The sequence below is a fragment of the Rutidosis leptorrhynchoides genome, chromosome 5 (genome assembly GCF_046630445.1).
Source record: "Rutidosis leptorrhynchoides isolate AG116_Rl617_1_P2 chromosome 5, CSIRO_AGI_Rlap_v1, whole genome shotgun sequence".
Lineage (NCBI taxonomy): Eukaryota > Viridiplantae > Streptophyta > Magnoliopsida > Asterales > Asteraceae > Rutidosis > Rutidosis leptorrhynchoides.
Genome location: NC_092337.1, coordinates 388422179 through 388435594, shown reverse-complemented (window position 1 = coordinate 388435594; position 13416 = coordinate 388422179).

Here is a 13416-nt window from a genome sequence, read left to right as displayed (position 1 = left end):
ACTTGTCCTTCAAGCAAAAGACATTCCATAAATATCTATTACTTGCTCCATACTCCATTCCTACTAAAAGATTTAATTAAGGCAACAAAATCTCTACGACTTGTTCACCAAGTCAAGCTCCCTACAACTTGTTCACCAAGTCAAGCTCCCTACGACTTGTTCACCAAGTCAAGCTCTCTTCGACTTGTTCCTTTGGTCAAATTCTTCACACCTTCAACACTTCAAAGCCTCCGTTCTTCATTTTTTCCACTGATGAATCATCAACCACCAATCTCGCATCAATAAAAGGTAAGTTTTTTCTTTTTAGGTTCTTAATTTGGGGATTTTTTGTTCTTTTGAAGTGAAAGTAAGCAGAATTTTTATGCTTTGATTTGGTTTTCTGTTAGAAGTGAATCAATAGATTAGCTAGGTTTTTAGTTGAAGGTTTTTAGCTGTACCATGTTCAATTGGGTTTGTATTGGAGTTTTTTTAGGTTTTTTGGAACTGGGATCTCTACTCAATTACATGAAATACGTGGTGGTACTTGAGATGTGTTTTAATATTTGTAATATAAATAAAAATGTTAATGCTAATTTGTAGCCAATATTATTGACTCGTATTTACGTTTCAACAAGTATTTAAAATGAATGGTTCAATTTGACCACACATTTGTATTTATATATATTTGTAGGTGATCTGGAATTGATAAATATACTGTGTTTGTGAATTTGTAATGCTTTATAATTGATTTGTGGTAAAAGTATACCATAATGGTAAAATTGACATTTTTATCATTCAGATTCTTTATTCAGCAAATAAGTAAACATCGTAATTTATTCAATGATTATTATATGGTAAAATTTATTCAATGATTATAACTAGAAAAATACCGGCCCGCGCGATGCGGCGGAGCCTTTCGGATTGCATATTCATATTTAACGTAGCATTATGTATTTACAGAATTAAAAACGCATTGGTACGGGTAAGTTTGGAAACACATGGTCAGTACGTAGTATACCTAATGGACTCCGCGTTTTTAACGCCAGAAAAATCGCATAAAAAGTGAAAAGAACCATCGATATAATGTGGTTACTTTAGGTTGTTTAGTATACGTGTACGTATATGTATGAAAAATATTCTGAAATATTTAGCCTTTTTTAAAGACAATCCGTTTCGCGCGTAGCTAGTTGCGTTATCTTCATGAAATTATTTTGAGTTGAACGCCGATTTCGAAAAAAATTTAACTCGCGGCGAGCGGGAATATACGGCCCGTCAAAAATTTTGGGTAGAGTTTATTTAAAGATTTTTATTATAATTTTGAAGTTACCATGTACCCCCTGGTTGGGGGTTAGGAATGTAAATGTGGTAAAGTTTGGGGTGCAATTTTTTTTTTTTTTTTCTTGTTATCGTTTTGGCCCTGTCGGGTGGGGTTGGGGGTTAGGAATGTAAATGTGGTAAAGTTTGGGGTGCAATTTTTTTTTTTTTTCTTGTTATCGTTTTGGCCCTGTCGGGTGGGGTTTTAGTATTATAAGAACAATATGGTAAAATTTATTCAAATAAGTAAACATAATAATTTATTCAGCGAATAAGTAAACATGATAATTTGTTTTAGTCATTCAATATCCATAATGACATCTTTATCTATATCTAACTTAATGAAAAAAAAGAAAGAAAGAAAAAGTAAACAGATTAGCCTCCAAGCGAGTCCAAGCAAATCATTTATCTTGGAGACCAAGATATAAATAGTTAACAGTTTCTTTATTTGTAAATTATTAACTGATAAAATACAAAATAAGTAAAGTAAATTTACTTGGGCCTAAAACAAATACGATGCCCCATATCCTTTGCTCAAGTTGGGCCGGCTCTGAGTCGCATTTATTTATACGCAGACGACCAATTCCATATTCTCATTCGCAATTAATCGATCGAAGGCGATGGTGTTCAAGGTATCGCTTTCTTCCATCCTTGTTTCTTTCTATATTTTTCTATATATGCTATCTGTCTAAATTATTATTACATTTATCTAATAAAAAGTCGTGTTTAATTGATTGGTAGGAGACTATTCTGATCTGTATCGACAATTCAAAATGGATGAAGATTCATGAAGCTACCTATGCGCTTCAACTTAATTGTGTTCGATCTTATTGTAGAGCTAAACTCAAGGTTATTTGTTTTTTATTTTTTTAGTTTATTTATAGGTTAGCAACTGACTCTGATTGTCTGATTGTGTGTGTCTATAATGACCAATTGTTGGAGTTTGTTCTGTTACAGTCTAATCCGAAGAATGCTATATGCATTATGACTAGCTACCGGGACTCCTAATCAACTTAATAAATCATGGCTATCACCTACAAGTGATGTTGATAAAATCATGTCATACCTTCAAACTTTGCGACGTTAGCTTCCTACTCTTGTTTTGTTTTTGTTTTTGTTTTATATTTATATTTATATTTATATATATAATCTCTTCAATTGTATTTGTAATTGTAATTCAATTTCACATTGTTTATCAGATTCAAATTTATCTGGTGATTTGAGCTTTTTTAAAGGGGTCTTTTTAATGAATTCCCATGTGACACTAACGTCAATAAGTAAGCCAAAAAGGATGCTTATGTTTGCAAGAGGGTATGTATTATTTATTAAATTATGCTTAATAAATGTTTCACATTAATTAATAATTACTGTTTTTATCTATCTACTAAATGACTAATATAGTGTTTCTCTTGCCTGTCTGCCGGTCCTTTGGATACACTACAAGAAAAACGATTTTTCCGGAAAGGACCTAAGTCGTCCGCAAAAAGCCACAAGCCGACAAAATTTATTGTCTTTTCTGTTTGCTTTTTCCTGATTGTTTGACCAGAGTTTCCCGGACGACCCAATGTCGTCCGGAAAGATTGGATCCAATTATTGTACCGTAAAAAATTGGCTCCAAAAGATAATAGTTTTCGCGGGCTTTTTTCTCTGGACGACAAATCGTCTGGGATACCTTTGGGGACGACAAATCGTCTGGAAATACATTTTGGGACGACCGTTCGATTTGCCTACTTATACCGGATCCTCAACACATATTGAACACATATCTAACACACATCCAACACTTAAACTGCACTATCACACTTCCAAACTCAAAATGGTGACCCTTTCGCCGATGATTGTCTCAATCGAAGTGTATTACGGAAGTGAATTCCGTAATGAAATGAAAGTTTATGATTATACGCGTGGTTCAAAAGCTACGTTCAAAAACATTGACGTTCGCGACGTTGGTTTACATGAGCTTTTAACCTTTTTTAAAGAAAATGTTCCGTTCGAACACACGGACGTCTTGTATTATGAAGATGACTGTGTTCCGGAATTGTCCGCCACATATCTCCGTACCGACGATCAGTGGAACGGTATAAAAGAAACCCTAAGTTGGCGTTCTGATCGCATTTCTCTTTATTTGGTTTTGGAAGACGAAAACACTTTTTTAACTTTCCGTTAAGTTAGTTAGTTAACTTGGGTGGATTTGTATCGTTTGTATTTCTGTATCGTTTGTATTTGTATCGTTTGTATTTGTATCGTTTGTATTTTTATCGTTTGTATTTGTATCGGTTGTATTAGTTCTGTTGAATGAAATTATTATGTTGTTGTCATTTGTTTTGAATGAAAGCGGATTGTAAGTAGATAAATCGGTTATTATATATAAAGAGATATTTAAGTAGACAAACGAATTTTTTTGAATTAAACACAACAAACGACAAACATTAAATTAATATAATACAAAGTTACCGAATTTAAACACACTTACTGAATTAAACACTCTTACTTATCAGACATCGTCCTACATATCCTTCAAGCACACGACTAAAATTAAACACACTTACTAAATTTAAACACACTTACTGAATTAAACACACTTCAAGCACACGACTACAAAGTTACTGGTATTGAAACACACTAATAACGACGACGAGGATGACTACGAGCATCCGATTTAGTGGACGAACTTTCAGAACCTGAGCTCGATGCTGCCGATGTTTCAGAAACTAAGGACCGATCGATAGGTAACGTGGTTATTGGACGTCGTCCCAACAGGCCTTCAACCACACCAATACTAGTAAATAGACGGTTCAGAAATGCTCCGTACGAAAGATGAGGTCTTGTTTCTGCATAATGAAGTTGATTCATTCGGGAAGCGACCAAATGAGCAATATTTACTTGGATGTTGTGAGTTATGCACCACTGAATACATGCTTCGGTCATTGACAATCGAGTGACGTTTGGTTCGCAGTGGTACATGTTACTCCTAATAAGTGCATTTCTTATAGCGATATTTCCCGGACGAAGGTATTCGTCAAGGATGCCTGAACGTTCTATGGTTCTGAATGGAACCGCAATACGACACACAAGTATGGCCATGTCATATTTTGGAATATCCTGAGGAAGAGCTTCGAGGTCTTCACTGGGAAAATAGATATTTTTACCTTCAAATGGTACGCCCAATAGCATACCAAATTGTTCAAGAGTATACTTGTGTTGCCTGTCATAGATTTAAAACCTCACCAATTATTCATTAGTGAATTCAAAGTTGGAATAGAATTGATGCACGAGAGCAGGAAAAAAAAACTTATCAAGTAAAAGGAAAGGAAGCTATAACAACCCGAAAATTTCTGACTAAATTTAAACCTAACTTCGACTCATTTCGACGATTCACGAACCATTATTCATAAATAATTATGCATTGGTATCAATTCATTATATTAATATTATATATTTTTTAATATATATCACTTTCATCATTATTATTAACATTAATAATAATGTTAACATCAGATTTAATAAAGACAGTTTGTTGTATTAATAATAAAACTATTTTAATTATTACCATTTTTCTTAATATTAATATTATTTTGATATTTAGTAATATTATTATTATCTATTATTTATTATTATTATTACTATTATTAATATCATTAACAAAACTTATATTATTATCATTATTATTATTATTAAGAGTATTATCATTACTAATATTATTATCATTATTTTAGTATTAGTAATATCATTATTATTATTATTATTAATATTATTATTAATATTATTTGTGTTATTATTAATAATATATTTATTAATTATTAATATTAAAAAAAAGTGACAGATACCTAAATTAGGTTATAGCATTATATATTTTTTTATCATGATCTGCTTTTAATCTTTACAACAAATCATGATCAATCTGCAAATCTGTTTTTTTTTTAATTTTTATAGCCATCGTGATTATTTTTTTTATTTATTATCTGCTTCTTTATCTGCTTTTTATATTTTTTTGTATACTTTTGATTTCCTGATGCAAAAATGAGTCGACACCCACAAAGTTCATTACTATAAATCAATCCAAACGAGTACCAGTTGATCACACATTATCATCATCATTTATCAAATTTATCAGATTAAAAAAATAATAATAACAAGCTCGTATTATCTCTGTTCTTAAGCTTTTTGGCCATAATTCGATTTCGTAATATTTTTCAAAATGTGTTAATGCAGAGTTGCTAGTAATTATTCCTTCAAACTATCTGCAAAAATTCATATTTCAATTCTTGTTATTGAAGTCGAATTTACCAGTCAAAGTTGTGGTTTTCAAAAGTCAAACTTTGTTCTAAGATCGAATTAGAGATTTGTGTGATGTTTTTGTTATAATTAACAACCTTAGAATTTTATATGAGTCATTTTAAACATAATTCATGTTATAAGTTTTGTCTAAAACGTACTAAAAATTTAAATTCGATTTTTAGTTTCCTTGGTGTTCTTCGTAAATCCAGTCACTGCCACTGCTGCAGTTTTGAATTTTTTTTTTTTGCTGTTTTAATTAATCTAATCACTTAGATAAGTCGTTCCTAATTATGTATAAAAATTAAAACAAACTTTAACATCAAATTAGTTTTTGATTCCTGGTCATTCGAAAGAGTTGTGAAGAAGGAGAAGAATTAGGAAAACATAAATAATAATAAATATAAGTAAACTTCAATATAAATTAGAAAACTAAGCAGCAGCTCGATGGTTCTGTGTGTTTGTGTTTGAGCAAGAGGTCTCGGGTTCGAGTCCCGTCTTGGGCAATTTTTTTGGAATAAGGTAGTTTCCTTCTCATAATATTAATTATTATTACTATTGTTATTATTATTGTTATTATTAAGTAGTAATATTATTATTAGTATTATTATTAAGTATTAGTATCATTTAGTATTATTATTGTTATTATTATTATTATTATTATTATTATTATTATTATTATTATTATTATTATTATTACTAACATATAACATTTTATTATTATTAAAACTGTATTATTATTACATGTACTACTAGCATTATTATTACTATTATCATTTTATTAAAAGTATCATTTTAATTAAAGTTATAATCCTTATTAAAATTTCATTTAAGTTATTATTATTATTATCATAAAAGATACAATTTTTATTTATAACTATTAATATTATTTTACCAAATAAATACTAGTTTAAAACTTATAATATAACTATGTTTATATTTTTATAATAAACATTGCTTATTTATTTAAAATATATCCTATAAATATATTTAATTCACTATTTTAAAATAACATATAATATAACAAACATATTATTAATAATACTACATATAAACGTGCTCAATTACAATTATAGATTTTAATATATAAACTTGATATAGGTTCGTGAATCCGCGGTCAACTCTGCACTTGTTCAGTGCCGTCAAACGCATAATTATTACCAACTATCGTATAGTGAGTTTATCTGCTCCCCTTTTATATATTTTTGGGCTGAGAATACATGCGCAACTTTTATAACTGTTTTACACGTATCAACTATTAAACTGTGATATGTTGGGCTATGACCAGCAAGTCCCCAACCGACAAGTATAAACGATAACTTGTACGGGGCAAACTTGAAAGTCTAGTCTAAATATCAGTACCAACTATTAAACTGTGATATGTTGGGCTATGACCAGCAAGTCCCCAACCGACAAGTATAAACGATAACTTGTACGGGGTAAACTTCAAAGTCTGGTCTAAATATCAGTACCAACTGTTAAACTATGCTATACCCGGCTATGTCCGACTAAGTCCCTAGAGTGATATTTTTAATTGCTGCGGCATTCTTAATTATTGGGGATAGGCCTATCGGGAGTAACGTCCCCGATACATTTGACTAAGTCTTTGTATTACTTGATAATGAAATTAAAACGACAAGGACAGAACAACTTGTCACGGGGCAAACAACGTTTAGTCTAAATATCACGCACTGGCATAACTTTTTGATCTTGCGGGAGATCAACTTTTGGGATCTTACGAGATCTACTTTACAAACTAAATCTTGTGGTCTAAAACTATTACTGAATTCATTATTTATGACAAACTTATGAACTCACTCAACCTCGTGTTGACTTTTTAAGCATGTTTATTCTCAGGTACTTAAATATTGCTTCCGCTGTATATCTACTGCTTTGATGATGATTGCTTGCTATGCTTGGAGTCTTCATTACATATTATATCAATTAAAGACATATTTATCTTCCGCTGCAAAACTCAACAAAACGTCTCATGTGTAACATCCCGCCTTTTTCCGTTTACTTTTCCGTTTAACTATTTATGTTCCGTTATATGTTTATAACACGTCTCGTTGATACGCGTTTTAAATTATCTCGTTTAGGTAATTCCCGCACCCGAGCGAAAGTTGAGGGACTAAACTTGACAAGGGATCAAACCCTTGACTAGGTCAAAGGGTCAACCCCTTTCACCCATTCATTTCCACCTCCATCTCTCTCTCTTTCTCTCTAGCAAGAACACACACCCAATTATCCAAATTCATTCATTCATCATCTAAATCCGGATTAAGGAGCTAGCAACCAAATAAATTACATAATCGTGATCCTCTCTTCATCCTCTTCGTTTTGGTACCAACCTCATCTCATTTGGGTAACTTTCTAAAATCACTAGATTTTGTGTTCTTGATGTTTTTAACTTATAAAAGTGTTAATTAGTGTCTATGGCTCAAGTCTAACATGAATATATGATTTATATGCTCGATCTCGTTGTTTTAGTGTAACTAGCATGAACTTGAATTTTGGTGTGTTGTTCTTGAATTTTGGATGATCATATGTTGTTAGATGTTAAAAGTTGATGCTTTAATTGTGTTACTAGCATCACTAGCTTCAATTTGATGTGTAGGTTGCCTTAGAAAACTTCATGAACTTGATTATTGATTTTGGTGAATTTGGGTTAGGGTTTGATGAACTTGAAATGGACTTTTGATGCATTGAATGCCATGGATTATTATTGGTAAGTGTTTAGTTGGATTGTATGCTTGATTACCTTCGAAACGGCATATCATTCATGTAAATTGGATTCCCGAATCATAAAATACGTTTTACGAACTTGAAACTTTGAAAATAAACCTTTCTTGATCAATTGACGAGTTTTCGGTTATTGTAAATGATGTTTTTGATTAATGATATGTGGTTAGTTGTATTCCTTGTCGAAATAGCTTTCCGATGATATAAAATACATGTTCTAATTGTTTGCGGGTCAAGAGTTGGGTTGGAAAAGGTTTTGGCTCGTGCATACTTTGGAAAAACAGAATCAGACCTGCACAGAGGGTGGCGCGGCGCGCCCCTACCCCGCGCGGCGCGCCGAATGGCCTGGACAGATTCTGTCCAACTTGGTCAATTTTTGAATAATGTTTGGCATGCTACGCACCTCCGATTAACATGTAACTTGGCCAACATGCTCATATATGATTTCTAAGATTAGAAAAATAGTTCGGAACCCGACCCGAACGTGTTGACTTTCGTTGACTTTGACCGACCAAAGTTTGACTTTTTGTCAAACTTAACCAAATGATTATGCAACCTTCCTAACTTATTTATATACTTGTATCTTGCATGAAACTTGGCAATTTGATTTCACATGCTAAATAATCGAGTCGTAACGAGCCATAGGACTAATTGAACATCTTTGACCTATCGTGTTTACCGTTATTGATACAACCTATTGTTTAGGTCAAGACTAGCATTGTTCTTTGCACACGTTTACTTGTCGAAGTACTTTACTACTCGTGCACTCAAGGTGAGATCATAGTCCCACTTTTACTCTTTTTGAACTTATATTTGGGATGAGAAAACATAAACGATTCTTTTGAACTAAGTGAACACAAGTACAGGAAAACAAACATTCTACATACGAGTTTAGAACAAAATCCTCAATTCGATTATCATTAGTTACACTTGCCGGGTGTAAGCGAGAACTTATGTTGTATGGATCCATATGGGTTTGACAAACCCTCATTCAAACGGTTCGCTACCGTTTACGAATGAAATATATTTTCGAGAAACAGTGTATGTTCTAGCACTAAGTGATGGGGTTCAATGGAAGGAAACGTTAAGCATTGATAATTGGGTGCTCGTGAAACAAACTTTTGGAATGTATTACTATTATTTCATTGATGCAAATCTTGTGGTTCACTTGTACTTATTTACTTAAACCTATGATTTCACCAACGTTTTCGTTGACAGATTTCTATGTTTTTCTCAGGTCCTTGAACGATACATGATACATGCTTCCGCTCTTTATTTTGATACTTGCATTGGATGTCGAGTATACATGCATACATGGAGCGTCTTTTGGATACTTTTAAATTGTGTCGCATAAGTTTCATTTGTACTTAAACTTGGTATCGTAACTTGTGGTGGAACTATTCTTGTAAAACTTGAACAACCTTTACATTTGAAATGAATGCGACATATCTTTTGGTCAACGTTGTTTTAAAGACTTATGACCACGTAACGGGACCTAAGTAGACGGCGCCGTCAATGACGATTTGGTCGGGTCGCTACAGATGGTATCAGAGCGTTGGTTGTAGGGATTTAGAGTTCATTAGTGTCAACCCCGAGTCATAGGGTACATTGGTGAGTCTAGACTACAACCGGCATATAGACTTGAAGTAGGAATTACTTGACTACTTGTGCATTTATACTCGAACGTTTCTACTCATATCCACTCTTAGTTCAACTTAATCTCACGTTGTTTAATTTGATTGACACGCCACCTTGACTATATGAAATGATGTCGAATGCACATATGAATTAGGGTAATATAATTTCCGGGATTATATTACGGTGACTCGTATGAACGTTCCGACATTGTGACATAAAGAATTTAAGGCGAGTCGAAAAAAAAAAAAAAAAAAAAAAAAAAAAAAAAAAAAAAAACCTTCTCTTTATCTTTATTCTATATCACGGTTAGTATTATTGAGAATACTAATCAATGATATTCTTGTGTCTTGAAGGAACAATGGCTCCTCGTCGTGTACGCCGCAATGAAACTCCCGAACAAGCTCTCGAACGGATGATAGCTACCGCCGTAGATGCGGCCATGGCCGGTCACTCATCCAACAACAATAATAATAACAACCACAACAACAACAACAACAACAACAACAATGGAGCCGGAAACTCAAACGAGGGATGCTCCTATAAAGCTTTCATGGGGTGCAAACCTCACACTTTTGATGGAACCGGGGGACCGGTCGTGCTCACCCGATGGTTTGAGCAAACGGAAGCCGTCTTTAGCATAAGCGGTTGTCGGGACCAAGACAAGGTCAAATACTCCACTCACACTTTCTCCGGAATTGCTCTAACATGGTGGAACACCTATGTTCAATCGGTGGGTACCGATGAAGCTCATGCCCTCTCTTGGGCCGATCTAAAGGAAAAGATGATTGTTGAATATTTTCCGCGCGAAGAAACCCGAAAGCTTGAGGAAGAACTAAGAGCTTTGAAAGCGGTCGGAAACGATCTCAAAGCTTATAATCAACGCTTCGCCGAACTATCCTTGATGTGTCCTAATCTTGTTAACCCCGAATCTCAAAGGATTGAGCTCTACATGCTCGGTCTTCCAAAAAGCATCAAACAAGGGGTGATGTCATCCAAACCCACTACTCATCAAGCCGCTATGAACATGGCTCGCCAACTAATCGAAACGGTTGACGAAATCGTAGTTCCGGCACCTAAGGCCGAGGATAAATCGGGCGGCAACAAAAGAAAATGGGAAGCTCCCCAATCAAGCAACAACAACTTTGCCAAGAAATCTTTCACTTCCGACGGCAAGAAGGGTTATGCCGGGAATCTACCTCTTTGCAACAAATGCAACAAACATCACTTTGGTGAATGTGGCAAGTTAATTTGCCACCGGTGCCAAGGAGTTGGTCATAAGGCCAACGATTGTAAAAGTGCCACTCCCGTCGCTCGAAAATGGCCCAATGCACCAAAGACGGGCACTTGTTATGAATGTGGCCAAACGGGTCATTATAGAAATGCATGCCCGAAAAGGAAAGATAACACCAATACGCGCGGCCGAGCTTTCAACATCAACACCGAGGAAGCCCGGGATGACACTGAACTAGTCACGGGTACGTTTCTTCTCAACAATTCTTATGTCTCTTGCTTATTCGATTCGGGTGCCGATAAATGCTTTGTATCCAAGACTTTGACTCATTCTTTTAGCACTCCACCTCTTCCATTAGATACCACTTATACCATTGAAGTGGCTAACGGAAAACTATTAAGTGCCGACACATATTACCGGGGGTGTACGTTAAACATTTTGGGTAGGAAATTTGAAATTGACTTGATACCCATGGAATTAGGAAGCTTTGATGTAATAATCGGTATGAATTGGTTAGTCAAAACGAAATCTCACATTCTTTGTGATCTTAACGCAATCCGAATTCCTATCGAGAATGGTGAACCTTTGATTGTTTATGGCGATAAGAGTTGCACCAGACTCAACCTCGTTTCGTGCCTTAAAGTTAGAAAACTACTCCGTAAGGGTTGTTTTGCGATCCTTGCCCACGTTAAGAAAGTCGAGTCCGATGAGAAGCATATCGATGATGTGCCAATTGTTAGTGACTTTTCCGATGTATTTCCCGACGAATTGCCGGGTCTTCCACCTCATCGACCGGTTGAATTCCAAATCGATCTTATTCCGGGAGCCGCACCCGTAGCGCGTGCACCATATAGACTCGCTCCATCTGAAATGCAAGAATTGCAAAGTCAAATCCAAGAACTACTTGATCGTGGTTTTATCCAACCTAGCCATTCACCTTGGGGCGCTCCGATTTTGTTTGTTAAAAAGAAAGACGGATCCCTACGAATGTGCATTGATTATCGTGAACTAAATAAATTGACGGTTAAGAACCGATATCCTCTTCCTCGCATCGATGACCTCTTTGATCAACTACAAGGGTCTTGTGTATATTCGAAAATCGATCTCCGCTCGGGTTATCATCAATTAAGGGTTAAGGGGGAAGATGTCTCCAAAACCGCTTTCCGGACTCGTTACGGTAGTTATGAATTCCTTGTCATGCCATTTGGTCTCACTAACGCACCGGCGGTGTTCATGGATCTTATGAACCGCGTGTGCAAACCGTATCTCGATAAATTTGTTATTGTGTTCATCGATGACATATTGATCTATTCTAAAAATGAAGAAGAGCACGAACAACATCTCCGACTTGTGCTTGAACTTTTAAGACAAGAACAACTCTATGCCAAATTCTCCAAGTGTGAATTTTGGTTAAAGGAAGTTCAATTTCTTGGTCATGTTGTAAGTGACCAAGGTATTAAAGTCGATCCATCGAAAATCGAAGCCATTAGCAAATGGGAGACTCCTACTACTCCTACTCACATTCGTCAATTTTTGGGTCTCGCCGGGTACTATCGTAGATTCATCGAAAATTTCTCTTTGGTTGCACGTCCTCTAACCGCCTTGACTCACAAGGGAAAGAAATTCATTTGGGCGACCGAACATGAATCCGCATTCCAAATCTTGAAAACGAAGCTAACCACCGCTCCTATCTTGTCACTTCCCGAAGGCAATGATGACTTTGTTGTATATTGCGATGCCTCAAAACATGGTTTTGGGTGTGTATTGATGCAACGAACGAAAGTCATTGCTTATGCTTCTCGACAACTTAAAATTCATGAACGAAACTATACGACACATGATCTCGAACTCGGAGCCGTTGTCTTTGCACTTAAAATGTGGAGACACTATCTTTATGGAACCAAGAGTACTATCTTTACCGACCACAAAAGTCTCCAACACATTTTCGATCAAAAGCAACTAAACATGAGACAACGACGGTGGATTGAAACTTTGAACGATTACGATTGCGAGCTTCGTTACCATCCCGGGAAGGCAAATGTAGTAGCCGATGCCTTAAGTCGAAAAGAAAGAGCGGTGCCTCTCCGTGTCCGAGCTTTAAACATCACCATCCACACAAACCTTAATAGCCAAATTCGGGTAGCCCAAGATGAGGCTCTTAAGGATGAAAACATCTCTCTCGAACACTTGAACGTCCTCACCTCTCGATTCGAAGTTAAAGAAACCGGACTCCGATA